Source organism: Schistocerca cancellata, chromosome 4, assembly GCF_023864275.1.
Source record: "Schistocerca cancellata isolate TAMUIC-IGC-003103 chromosome 4, iqSchCanc2.1, whole genome shotgun sequence".
Taxonomy (NCBI): Eukaryota; Metazoa; Arthropoda; class Insecta; order Orthoptera; family Acrididae; genus Schistocerca; species Schistocerca cancellata.
Window position 1 is genome coordinate 759,121,041 of NC_064629.1, and position 13,483 is coordinate 759,134,523.

Here is a 13,483-nt window from a genome sequence, read left to right on the forward strand (position 1 = left end):
GGAAAGGAAGTTTACCGCAGTATAAAGTGGGGCAATGGGTGATGACGTTCAGCCCCTATACGCAAAAAGGGAAAATGAAGAAGTTCCTCACGAGGAATCAAGGGCCATACCAAGCTGGTGAAACCACATCTCCCGTTGATGTTAAGCTTCAGCTGCCAACTAGAACTACGATAGTACACATTGGGCAGTTACATTAATTTAAGGGTTGCCAGGATGTGATTCCAGGCGTGTCACAGGAAGGAAAGAGGAAGAAAGAGAGAGTGGAGAGAAAACCAGGAAGATAGAGTACAGAATGAAGTACTCGTATGCTTTGCGATCTAGAAAGTAGTAGTGTATTTGTAGATTGTTTGTTTTCGTGTCATGTATCATTGGGTTGGCGTAGAGTAATTGGGCATTATATTTTATATGTATTTTCGAGTACTGTGAACCTGCTAGGGGCAACAGTCTTTTTGAAGAGGGAGGAAGGGTGATAGTGATCCCTGTCCTCAGGATACTGGAAATGGAAGTGCAGCGTCTGACGTATGTGGAGTGTTGTTGGAGGAGAAATCAAACGCAGTTCGGGAATAATGAATGCGTCGGAGTAAATTTTACGGCAAAGCCGTAATAAATATATAGTGAAAGATGTCAGAGTCGTACGATTTCTTCTTTAAATTTTTAGTTGTCGATAGTGCCGGATCAGGAAAATCGTGTTTATTGCACCAGTTCATGTAATGCAAATTTAAGGATGAAAGTAGTCAATCATTCGGTTTTGAGTCTGGATCACAACTAGTGAATGTTGGAGGAAAATCTGTGAAGCTACAAATATGGGACACATGCACGGTACAGTTATTTTTAGCCATGGGGAAAGGAATAGACTGTCCAAGGGACATCGTGGAGCCAAAATTGAGGTTGCAACGGGTCGGGATGCATAGGATCTTCTTCACCGACGAGAATTTGGTAGTAGTAGCAAGTTGTTTTGAGCGTGGAGTATTTGCAGAAGTGAAACGTATAGAGCTCGAGGGGAGCGGAATTATAATCAATGGGACTAATTGTAACATAATAGGACCAACCTTCCACAGGCCAGCGTCAATTTCAGGCGTCACGCAGTTGAATGTTACGCAGCCACAGCTGTACTGGCCAGAAACCACTTTAGAGTTTTTGCCAAGGCAGAATCTGACCTTGTTAAACCAAACTCTGGAACCAGGTCTATTGAGATCCGTAAACCATTTCATTTCAGAGCAATAGGGGCGCATATCATCCCAACAGCTTGTTCAACGTGTCGCTGAGTATAGGGAAAGGCCATGGCAAATAACGATCATTTTGAGCACCTCTGTGCCAAGTGTCATCGCAGCCTTAACTTTGTTGTGTGTTGTTTTCTTTCTGATCAGGCGGAGAGATAATTCCAAAATGGAACCAGGGGTAGTCCAAGTCCCAGTGGATTGGATACCGATGGCGTGAGACCAGTGGGTATGGGGTTGATCGAACAGTGGACGTCCAGTAAGGAATTTTTACGTTCTGTTTCGTGTCATGGTTTTAAGGGGCACTAGACCACATTTAATATTTCTAATAGTAACGAAATATGCCATAGGTGCAGACCCAAACAAGTGTCGTCGTAACTGCCGTATGCTTCTTTCTTACTTGTCACTTCTTTTTCCGTGTGTTTTCGATTTTAGGAAGCTTCAATTTTCGAGTACTAGTAATAGTGTTCCATAGATTTCGTGTTAGTTTTGAATACAGTCATAGAGAGGCCCTTTAGTCAGCTGTAGTGCCATTAATGCTATTGGCGTCGTAACTGCAGTCTGCTTCACATCTGCTGTAAAGCAGCCTACGTAAATTTAAGTATTAACTGTGTTTTTTCTTACTTGTCACTTCTTTTTTCGTGTGTTTTTGCTTTTAGAAAGCTTTAATTTTCGAGTACTAGTAATAGTGTTCCATAGATTTCGTGTTTGTTTCGATACAGTGCAGAGACAGGTAGTGCTTATTTTGATTGTTTCCAACAAAAAGTGTCTAGTAACCACAGTTTAGTCAGCTATCAGCCGCCTTTAGTGAATTAGCGGACTAGTTAAAAGTTGATTAAAAGTCGATTTCTTAGGATGTGTGACTGCTGTGTACGTATGCGATCTGGCCACTGATCGCGAACAGCTGAACGTGTTGATGGCTGCGGTCATGCGTCTTCAGGCTGCTGCCTCGGAGCGTAGCGGCAGTGAGGAGTCTGGTGCGTCCCATGGTACACCCCAGGTGTGCTTCACCCACGTTCCCTGCTGTCGAGACATCTTCGCGGATACCGGGCGCGGTTTGGCCAACCTCTCCCCAAGGGGAGTAGCGGGTTCAGCGGCGTTCGCGTCGCACGAGGCGGAGGGTCAATGTGGAGGCTGGCCGTGTGGCATCGCCTGCTCAGCCTGTGAGTGGACATGTGGCTACTCCTTCAGCAAGGTCCGAGCAGGCACACGTGGGGAGAGGTTTATTAGTGATTGGGAGCTCCAATTTTAGGCGGGTGATGGAGCCCCTTAGGGAAATAGCGGGAAGGTCGGGGAAGAAGGCCAGTGTTCACTCTGTCTGCCTGCCGGGGGGTCTCATCCGAGATGTGGAGGAGGCCCTGCCGGCGGCGATATAGAGCACTCGGTGCACCCGACAGCAAATTGTTGCTCATGTCTGACTCCTGCCATCTGGGTTCAGAGGTCATCCTCAGTTCATACAGGCGGTTGGCGGAGTTAGTGAAGGCGGAAAGCCTCGATCGCGGGGTAGAATCTGAGCTATTTGTAGTATCAGACAAACGTGTGGTCCCTGAAGAGGGGCAGCAGCCTTTTCAGTAGTGGCAGGGGCAACAGTCTGGGTGATTGACTGTCCTGGCCTTCCAACATTAACCAAAACGGCCTTGCTGTGCTGGTACTGCGAACGGCTGAAAGCAAGGGGAAGCTACGGCCGTAATTTTTCCCGAGGCCATCCAGCTTTGCTGTATGGATAAATGATGATGGCGTCCTCTTGGGTAAAATATTCCGGAGGTAAAATAGTCCCCCATTCGGATCTCCGGGCGGGGACTACTCAAGAAGACGCCGTTATCAGGAAAAAGAAAACTGGCGTTCTACGGATCGGAGCGTGGAATGTCAGATCCCTTAACCGGGCAGGTAGATTAGAAAATTTAAAAAGGGAAATGGATAGGTTAAAGTTAGATATAGTGGGAATTAGTGAAGTTCGGTGGCAGGAGGAACAAGACTTTTGGTCAGGTGAATACAGGGTTATAAACAAAACACAAAATCAAATAGGGGTAATGCAGGAGTAGGTTTAATAATGAATAAAAAAAAGTAGGAATGCGGGTATGCTACTACAAACAGCATAGTGAACGCATTATTGTGGCCAAGATAGACACCAAGCCCACGCCTACTACAGTAGTACAAGTTTATATGCCAACTAGCTCTGCAGATGATGAAGAAATTGATGAAATGTATGATGAGATAAAAGAAATTATTCAGGTAGTGAAGGCAGACGAAAATTTAATAGTCATTGGTGACTGGAATTCGAGAGTACGAAAAGGGAGAGAAGGAAACATAGTAGGTGAATACGAATTGGGGCTAAGAAATGAAAGTAGAGTTTTGCACAGAGCATAACTTAATCATAGCTAACATTTGATTCAAGAATCAGAAAAGAAGGTTGTATATATGGAAGAATCCTGGAGGTACCATAAGGTATCAGATAGATTATATAATGGTAAGACAGAGATTTAGGAACCAGGTTTTAAATTGTAAGACATTTCCAGGGACAGATGTGGACTCTGACCACAATCTATTGGTTATGAACTGTTGATTAAAACTGAAGAAACTGCAAAAATGTGGGAATTTAAGGAGATGGGACCTGGATAAACTAAAAGAACCAGAGGATGTACAGAGTTTCAGGGAGAGCATAAGGGAAGAATTGACAGGAATGGGAGCAAGAAGTACAGTAGAAGAAGAGTGGGTAGCTCTGAGGGATGAAGTAGTGAAGGCAGCAGAGGATCAAGTAGGTAAAAAGACAAGGGCTAGTAGAACTCCTTGGGTAACAGAAGAAATATTGAACTTAATTGACGAAAGGAGAAAATATAAAAATGCAGTAAATGAAGCAGGCAAAAAGGAATACAGATGTCTCAAAAATGAGATCGACAGGAAGTGCAAAATGGCTAAGCAGGGATGGCTAGAGGACAAATGTAAGGATGTAGAGGCTTATCTCACTAGGGGTAAGATAGATACTGCCAGCAGGAAAGTTAGAGAGACCTTTGGAGGAAAGAGAACCACTTGTATGAACATCAAGAGCTCAGATGGAAACCCAGTTCTAAGCAAAGAAGGGAGAGCAGAAAGGTGGAAGGAGTATATAGAGGGTCTATACAAGGGCGATGTACTTGAGGACAATATTATGGAAATGGAAGGGGATGTAGATGAAGATGAAATGGGAGATACGATACTGCGTGAAGAGTTTTACAGTGCACTGAAAGACCTGAGTCGAAACAAGGCCCCGGGAGTAGACAACATTCCATTAGAACTACTGATGGCCTCGGGAGAGCCAGTCCTGACAAAACTCTACCATCTGGTGAGCAAGATGTATGAGACAGGCGAAATACCCTCAGACTTCAAGAAGAATATAATAATTCCAATCCCAAAGAAAGCAGGTGTTGACAGATGTGAAAATTACCGAACTATCAGTTTAATAAGTCACAGCTGCAAAATACTAACGCGAATTCTTTACAGACGAATAGAAAAACTAGTAGAAGCCGACCTCGGCGAAGATAAGTTTGGGTTCCGTAGAAATATTGGAACGTAAGAGGCAGTACTGACCTTACGACTTACCTTAGAAGAAAGATTAAGGAAAGGCAAACCTACGTTTCTAGCATTTGTAGACTTAGAGAAAGCTTTTGACAATGTTGACTGGAATACACTCTTTCAAATTCTAAAGATGTCAGGGGTAAAATACAGGGAGCGAAAGGCTATTTACAATTTGTACAGAAACCAGATGGCAGTTATAAGAGTCGAGGGGCATGAAAGGGAAGCAGTTGTTAGGAAGGGAGTGAGACAGGGTTGTAGCCTCTCCTCGATGTTATTCAATCAGTATATTGAGCAAGAAGTAAAGGAAACAAAAGAAAAATTCGGAGCAGGTATTAAAATCCATGGAGAAGAAATAAAAACTTTGAGGTTCGCCGATGACATTGTAATTCTATCAGAGACAGCAAAGGACTTGGAAGAGCAGTTGAACGGAATGGACAGTGTCTTGAAAGGAGGATATAAGATGAACATCAACAAAAGCAAAACGAGGATAATGGAAGGTAGTTGAATTAAGTTGGGTGATGCTGAGGGAATTAGGTTAGGAAATGAGGCACTTAAAGTAGTAAAGGAGTTTTGCTATTTGGGGAGCAAAATAACTGATGATGGTCGAAGTAGAGAGGATATAAAATGTAGACTGGCAATGGCAAGGAAAGCGTTTCTGAAGAAGAGAAATTTGTTAACATCAAGTATTGATTTAAGTGTCAGGAAGTCGTTTCTGAAAGTATTTGTGTGGAGTGTAGCCATGTATGGAAGTGAAACATGGACGGTAAATAGTTAGGTCAAGAAGAGAATAGAAGCTTACGAAATGTGGTGCTACAGAAGGATGCTGAAGATTAGATGGGTAGATCACATAACTAATGAGGAAGTATTGAATAGGATTGGGGAGAAGAGAAGTTTGTGGCACAACTTGACCAGAAGAAGGGATCGGTTGGAAGGACATGTTCTGAGGCATCAAAAGATCACAAATTTAGCATTGGAGGGCAGCGTGGAGGGTACAAATCGTAGAGGGAGACCAAGAGATGAATACACTAAGCAGATTCAGAAGGATGTGGGTTGCAGTAAGTACTGGGAGGTGAAGAAGCTTGCACAGGTTAGGGTAGAATGGAGAGCTGCATCAAACCAGTCTCAGGAGTGAAGACCACAACAACAACAACAACAATAGTAAACTGCAGGAGCGTCTATAGAAAGGTCCCAGAACTGATCTCATTAATAAAAGTTCACAATGTCCACATAGTTCTAGGGACGGAAAGTTGACTAAAGCCAGATGTAAACAATAATGAAATTCTAAACTCAGATTGGAATGTATACCGCAGAGACAGGCTGGACAGTGAAGGGGGAGGCGTGGTTACAGCGATAAAATGTGCAATATATCGAAGGAAATTGACTGAGATCCGAAATGTGAAATAATTTGGGTGAAGCCCACGGTTAAAGCAGGCTCAAACATGGTAACTGGATGTCTCTATAGGCCCCTAGCTCAGCAGCTGTTGTGGCAGAGCACCTGAAGGAAAATTTGGAAAATATTTAGAGTAGATTTCCTGACCATGTTATAGTTCTGGGTGGAGATTTTAATTTGCCAGATATAGACTGGGAGACTCAAATGTTTATACCGGGACAAACAATCGAGAGAAATTTTTTTAAGTGCATTATCTGAAAACTACCTTGAGCAGTTAAACAGAGAACCGACTCATGGCGATAACATATTAGACCTTCTGGTGACAAACAGACCCGAACTATTTGACACAGTTAACGCAGATCGGGGAATCAGCGATTATAAAGCGGTTACTGCACCGATGATTTCAGCCGTAAATAGAAATATTAAGAGGGGTAGGAAGATTTTTCTGATTGGCAAACGCGACAAACAGCAGATTTCAGAGTACCTGCCGGTCGACATAGAAGTTTTGTCTCAAGTACAGATGGTGTTGAGGATCAGCGAACAAGGTTCGAAACCATCGTACAATATGCATCAGATGAGTATGTGCCAAGCAAGATCGTAAGAGATGGAAAAGAGCCACCGTGGTATAACAACCGATTTAGAAAACTGCTGCGGAAGCAAAGGGAACTTCACATAAACATAGCCGAAGCCTTGCAGACAAACAAACATTACATGAAGCGAAATGTAGTGTGAGGAGGGCTATGCGAGAGGGATTCAATGAATTCGAAAGTAAAGTTCTATGTACTGACTTAGTAGAAAATCCTAAGAAATTTTGGTCTCATGTCAAAGCGGTAGGTAGATCAAAACAAGCTGTTTCACAGAGGAAGACTGCACTGTAGTTCCTTCTCTAGATTGTGGCACAGATGACAAAATGTTAGATATCCAAGTAGATGACAGAGGGATAGAAAAACAATTAAAATCGCTCAAAACAGGAAAGGCCGCTGGATCTGATGGGATACCAGTTCGATTTTACACAGAGTACGCGAAGGAACTTGCCCCCCTTCTTGCAGCGGTGTACCGTTGGAAAAGGGCGCAGGTCATCCCCGTTTTCAAAAAGGGACGTCGAACAGATGTGCAGAACTATAGACCTATATCTCTAACGTCGATGAGTTGTAGAATTTTGGAACACGTATTATGCTCGAGTATAATGACTTTTTTGGAGACTAGAAATCTACTCTGTGGGAATCAGCATGGGTTTCCAAAAAGACGATCGTGTGAAACCCAGCTCGCGCTATTCGTCCACGAGAATCATAGGGCCATACACACGTCTTGCCAGGTAGATACCGTGTTTGTTGATTTCCGCAAGGCATTTGATACAGTTCCCCACAATCGTTTAATGAACAAAGTAAGACCATATGGACTATCAATTTCAGGTATGCCGCAAGGGAGTGTCGTAAGACCGTTGCTCTTCACAGTACACATAAATGACCTTGTGGATAACATCGGAAATTCACTGAGACTTTTTGCGAATGATGCTGTAGTATATAGAGAGGTTGTAACAATGGAAAATTATACTGAAATGCAGGAGGATCTGCAACGAATTGACGCATGGTGCAGGGAATGGCAATTGAATCCCAATGTAGACAATTGTAATGTGCTGCAAATACATAGAAAGAAAGATCCTTTATCATTTAGCTACAATATAGCAGGTCAGCAACTGGAAGCAGTTAATTCCATAAATTATCCGGGAGTAGGCATTAGGAGTGATTTAAAATGGAATGACCATATGAAATAATCGTCGGTAGAGCAGATGTCAGACCAAGATTCACTGGAAGAATCCTAAGGAAATGCAATCCGAAAACAAAGGAAGTAGATTCAAATGGTTCAAATAGCTCTGAGCACTGTAGGACTTAACATCTGAGGTCATCAGTCCCCTAGAACTTAGAACTACTTAAACCTAAATAACCTAAGGACATCACACACATCCATGCCCGAAGCAGGATTCGAACCTACGACAGAAGCGGCCGCGCGGTTCCAGACTCCAGCGCCTAGAACCGCTCGGCCACAATGGCCGGCGGAAGTAGGTTACAGCACAATTGTTCTCCCACTGATTGAATACTGCTCATCGGTGTGAGATCCGTACCAGATAGGGTTGATAGAAGAGATAGAGAAGATCCAACGGAGAGAAGCGCGCTTCGTTACGGGATCATTTAGCAATCACGAAACCGTTACGGAGATGACAGATAAATTCCAGTGGAAGACGCTGCAACAGAGACGCTCAGTAGCTCGGTACAAGCTTTTGTTGAAGTTTCGAGAACATACCTTCACTGAGGAGGCAAACAGTAGATTGATCCCTCCTACGTATATCTCTCGAAGAGAGCATGAGGGTAAAATCAGAAGGATTAGAGCCCACACAGAGGCATACCGACAATCTTTCTTTCCACAAACATCCAGCCATAGTGACCATGCGGTTCTGGGCGCTATAGTCTGGAGCCGAGCGACCGCTACGGTCGCAGGTTCGAATCCTGCCTCGGGCACGGATGTGTGTAATGTCCTTAGGTTAGTTAGGTTTAATTAGTTCTAAGTTCTAGGCGACTGATGACCTCAGAATTTGTCGCATAGTGCTTAGAGCCATTTGAACTTTTTCCACGAACAACACGAGACTGGAATAGAAGGGAGAACCGATAGAGGTAGTCAAAGTACCCTCCGCCACACACCATCAGGTGGCTTGCGGGGTATGGATGTAGATGTAGATGTAGAAGAGTTAGTTCAAACACGACCCGGGGACCGGGTCTTTCCGATAGGATAGGGAAAGTTTGTTTTGTGCGATATTTGGAGCATAAGTTACAGCCAGGTGCGGGCCGGATTGCAGTAAGTTACGCATACCAGCAGTTGTGAAGGCAAATAGAGGCCACAAGAGCCTAGAACTGCCAAAGAGGGTGCACACAGCCGTTTCCATGGCGCAAGTCATAGGCAGAAGGGGTTCACTGGCCAACCTAAGTGTTACGCGTACGTGACGCGAACCGGCGCACTTAACAAAACAGAGGCGAACAGCCAAGTATAAATAGGTGCCGTTTTCTAACGAGATTCATTCAAGTGTGGCAGCTCTCCTGGACGGTGAGGCGTGTCACACCGCCGGGCTACAAGCAGCAATAGATGTGGCGACTGAGTACCAGTCCACGGTGGGTCGTTGGTTCGACCCCCTGAGGCTGACGCGGGATCCGTAGCCAGCCAGCCAGCGGCGGGCCACTCACGGCTCGCTACCGACAACTATGCAAGCGAGGATGGACGCAGTGGGCCACTCGGCGGCTCCCAGCAGAGCAGCGGTGAGTCAACGGGGAAGAAGGCTGCTGAACAGCCTGTCGACGCAGCCCTGACGACGCGGTCCTACAATGCCGACACACTGCAGCGTGTTGCATTGTGTCGCTGGGGCGGTGGCCTCAGCGTTGCGGGGCCCGGTGACGCAGACCGAGGTGAACGGAGCACTGTAGTAGAACCAATAAAGCATTTGAAAAGCTCGGCCTAGTTTTAATGCTGTACCTCCTGGCACCCACCCTCTACGTTTGGTGTCAATGTGCCACATTTGGCGTCTGATACCACAACAGTACTATATACACTGGTGTACACTCTTGATTTATCTTAACCTATTCCCTCTTTCATTACTTCCTTTCCAATCGTCACTTCCACATACGAGCTGGCGATAAAAATCCTTTCACTCAAACCACTCTTGAATGTAACTTTCTTCCTGCCACTCCGAACATTAATTTCAAGTATCTTTTGCGGACACTATATACCTGTCTCATATTTACTCAGAAAGTCTGTGTGTAGCACACTTGAGAAAAGCTTTATTAAATAATTCTCCATCAATACTTAGATCTATAACAGCCTCCTTCCTTACTGGCTAGCTGTAATTCACAGTAGCATTTTTAATACTCACTCCCGTGACTGGAAATTCTTTCTTATTTTTATCCTTAATATTTTCAAGAAGGTTTTCTGCTATTTCAGATACAGAACTACCAGTGTCCACCAGACATCTCTCAAATTTCTCGACCACTTCAATATTAACTATAGGTGAAAACCTTTTCAATATAATTATGCCTTAGTTATGTTTCTGCTAGCAGATCCGCTTCTACGTCGTGGAAACAGTCTTAAGTCGTGGTACAAACTTGCATTTCACCAAGTAGTTCAGTTTCATTATGCCCCGCAAATGTTACATTAAAAACCTTTCTGAATTCTAAACTTTTCCTACTTCATTCCCCTAGTTATCAGGCAACCCTATATCTTTTATTCTCCCAAACCTCTGCAATTAACTGCTTATGAAATGTGGCAAGCCCTACTCACTCTGGTCTCATAAACACAAATTTAGCAAGCCCTACTGAATCTCTGGTCTCATAATCAAATTCCCCCTTCTCAATCCAATCACCATTCATATCATTCTCAGTCGTACACACCTGCAGTTCATCACTGATAATGACAACGTTTTGAATCTTCTCATCACCTCCACCATTCACGAGTATATCAATTAAATTATTATTCACAGCAATATTGCCCAAATTACCTTCCCCCATCATAGATACATATCCTCGCTCCACTAAATCAACATCTCTGTACCCATTAAATATTTCTTTGAAAGCAATTTTGTGTTCAGTTCTTTTGCAAGTAATTTCCTTTACTTGCGCAGCTTAATCAAAGTTGCATACATTCAGATCATCAGGTTTACACTTCTCCAACCATTTTCTCCTAGTTATCCAATCATGAAAATCGAAATCACTTTGCCCTCGTACTTTCAGCGAATAAAGTTGCCAAACCAACCCCAACATTTATCCTATTTGTAGCTGAATTAATTTCATTATAATCTACTGCATCACTCACTATGCACAGCAATAATATCACCTGCAACTTCATTCTGCACTTCAGGAACACCAATAAAAACATAAATTTCAGGAACCGTATCTTGTATACACACAAATTCGTAAATGTCATTGCGACATGCATCCCTTTGTACCCGGCCTTCACGTAGACCATTAGATTTAAGGGTCACTGCCTGCACACAGTTATCACTGTCTTCCATTGAAGTAGATTCCACTACATCTAATTTATTATCATCACTGTTGCAAATGGCTCTGAACACTATGGGACTTAACATCTGAGGTCATCAGTCCCCTAGAACTTAGAACTACTTAAACCTAACTAACCTAAGGACATCACACACATCCATGCCCGAGGCAGGATTCGAACCTGCGACCGTAGCGGTCACGCGGTTCCAGACTGAAGCTCCTAGAACTGCTCGGCCACACCGTCCGGCATCACTGTTGAAAATTACACTTTTATTCATCTCACAATGGCACACATTTATTTTCATGGGCTGCAAAGCTGATTTTGATTGGTTATGAAGTACAGTCTAACATTATCCTCTTGAACATCTTCCCTATTGCGACTGTTTTTATTAAACAGACCTCCAACATTTATTCTTCCACATGATTCCATGTATTTCCATAAACATTGCTCCTCTGAGCATTCCTCTTACATGCTGCATAAACGAGCCTTACCACAAGTTCCTCACACCCAGAACTGCCTCCATTCCACAGATTCTTTCTTCCTTTATTCCTTTGTTTCTGTCATCATTGGGAAACCTAAATTCATTTTGCCCATAATTATCATTCCATACACTCTCTGCCATTGTTCAAAAAATGGTTCAAATGGCTTTGAGCACTATGGGACTCAACTTCTGAGGTCATCAGTCCCCTAGAACTTAGGACTACTTAAACCTAACTAACACACATCCATGCCCGAGGCAGGATTCGAATCTGCGACCATAGCGGTGACGCGATTACAGACTGTAGCGCCTAGAACCGCTCGGCCACTCCGGCCGGCTCTGCCATTGTTCTCTTGCTTGTGTTTGTAACACCGAAAATGCAGGATGGATGGCTCCTGCTATCGATATAAAATTTTTTTGCTGAATTTTATGTAAATATTTGTAATTTAAATGCTTTCTTTTAATAAGCAAGGACATTCCTTCACTATATGTGTAAATTTGGGTAGATGTCTGTTGACATTTCACTGTATTTATCTGTGTCTTACTGTGAAACTTATAAGGTTTGGGAAAAAGCCAAAGGAATCATTATTTGCATCGACTAGCAACGATAATAGCAGTGTTTGTGCGTTGTAAAATATTTGGGTAGGAAGTTATTGCGCGGAGTGCGCGGAGAGAGAGAGACGGGTTCCAGCTCTTGTAGTGTGCAGAAGTGTGGTGTTAACGCTCTCGCAGTAGAGAGTACAATTTGGCGGCATGATGCACGCCCGCAAGGCAGATTTCTAGTGGCAGGAATAAGGACAGTGGACAGGCGCAAGAGGCTGTATTAATTACGATCACCCGTTCCTGTAATAGAGGCTGTATTAATTACGATTACGCATTCCTGTAATTAGCCGTGCTCCACAAGATGCTACTGTCTTCAACAACAGCAGCAGTTCGAGCAACACAGATTCGTCATCGGTTCAGAGTTTCGTCGAATGCACAGCACTGAAGTAAGACTGTTCATTGGTAGAAAGTATTCTCGGCTAACACAGCAGCACAACTGAATGTGATCAGTGAAACTCTGGGTGATTGTGTCCTCATTGTCCTCAGACGTTGTTACCAAGCAGGGTCCTTGTTCCTTTTTTTCCTTATATGTTATCCGAGTGTCATAAGAAACTAATTGAATAGTTACAGCCAGTTCATTAATTAATAATTTCACTTTTAAGAATTTTAGCCTTAGTCTAATTTCAATTAACTGATGTACAACAGAGGCTTTAGTATATGAGTAAAGTAAAGCAATTTCATTTTTCAAGTTTGAGAATCAATCACTGGAAAAAAATCCAAATCTAAAGAAATGCACAAATGAAGACCGTGGACGTTTTATTTATTTTACATATAGCTTGGAGCACATGGCTGTTTGGCTTGGTACACATTCTCTTATTTATTTCTGTTCAAGTAAGTAAAAAAGGCTTTGTTGTTCAGACAATAATTTGAAATCCAATTTGCCAAATAAGTAACTGCGAAGTAAAATGCTTGCTTTTTATCTAAATTTCTTTGATGACGTTACGTTGAAGTCACTGAAAGTCATTGTTCACGCAACGGAGTTCAATGCTAACATACAGTTTAATTGCGTATTATCAAATCATTACTCAATTGTTTTTTCTCAAAATTTATGGATAAATATAACGTAAGAGTGACTTCTCAGTTTTCTTTATCATTAGATACTTACTTAAAATTAGTGTCAAAAAACGTGACAACTTTGTTGCCACGTCAGTGTTTAATAATACCCGTTTTTCTTTCCCATCATCTTGTACAGGATTTTTGATTTAA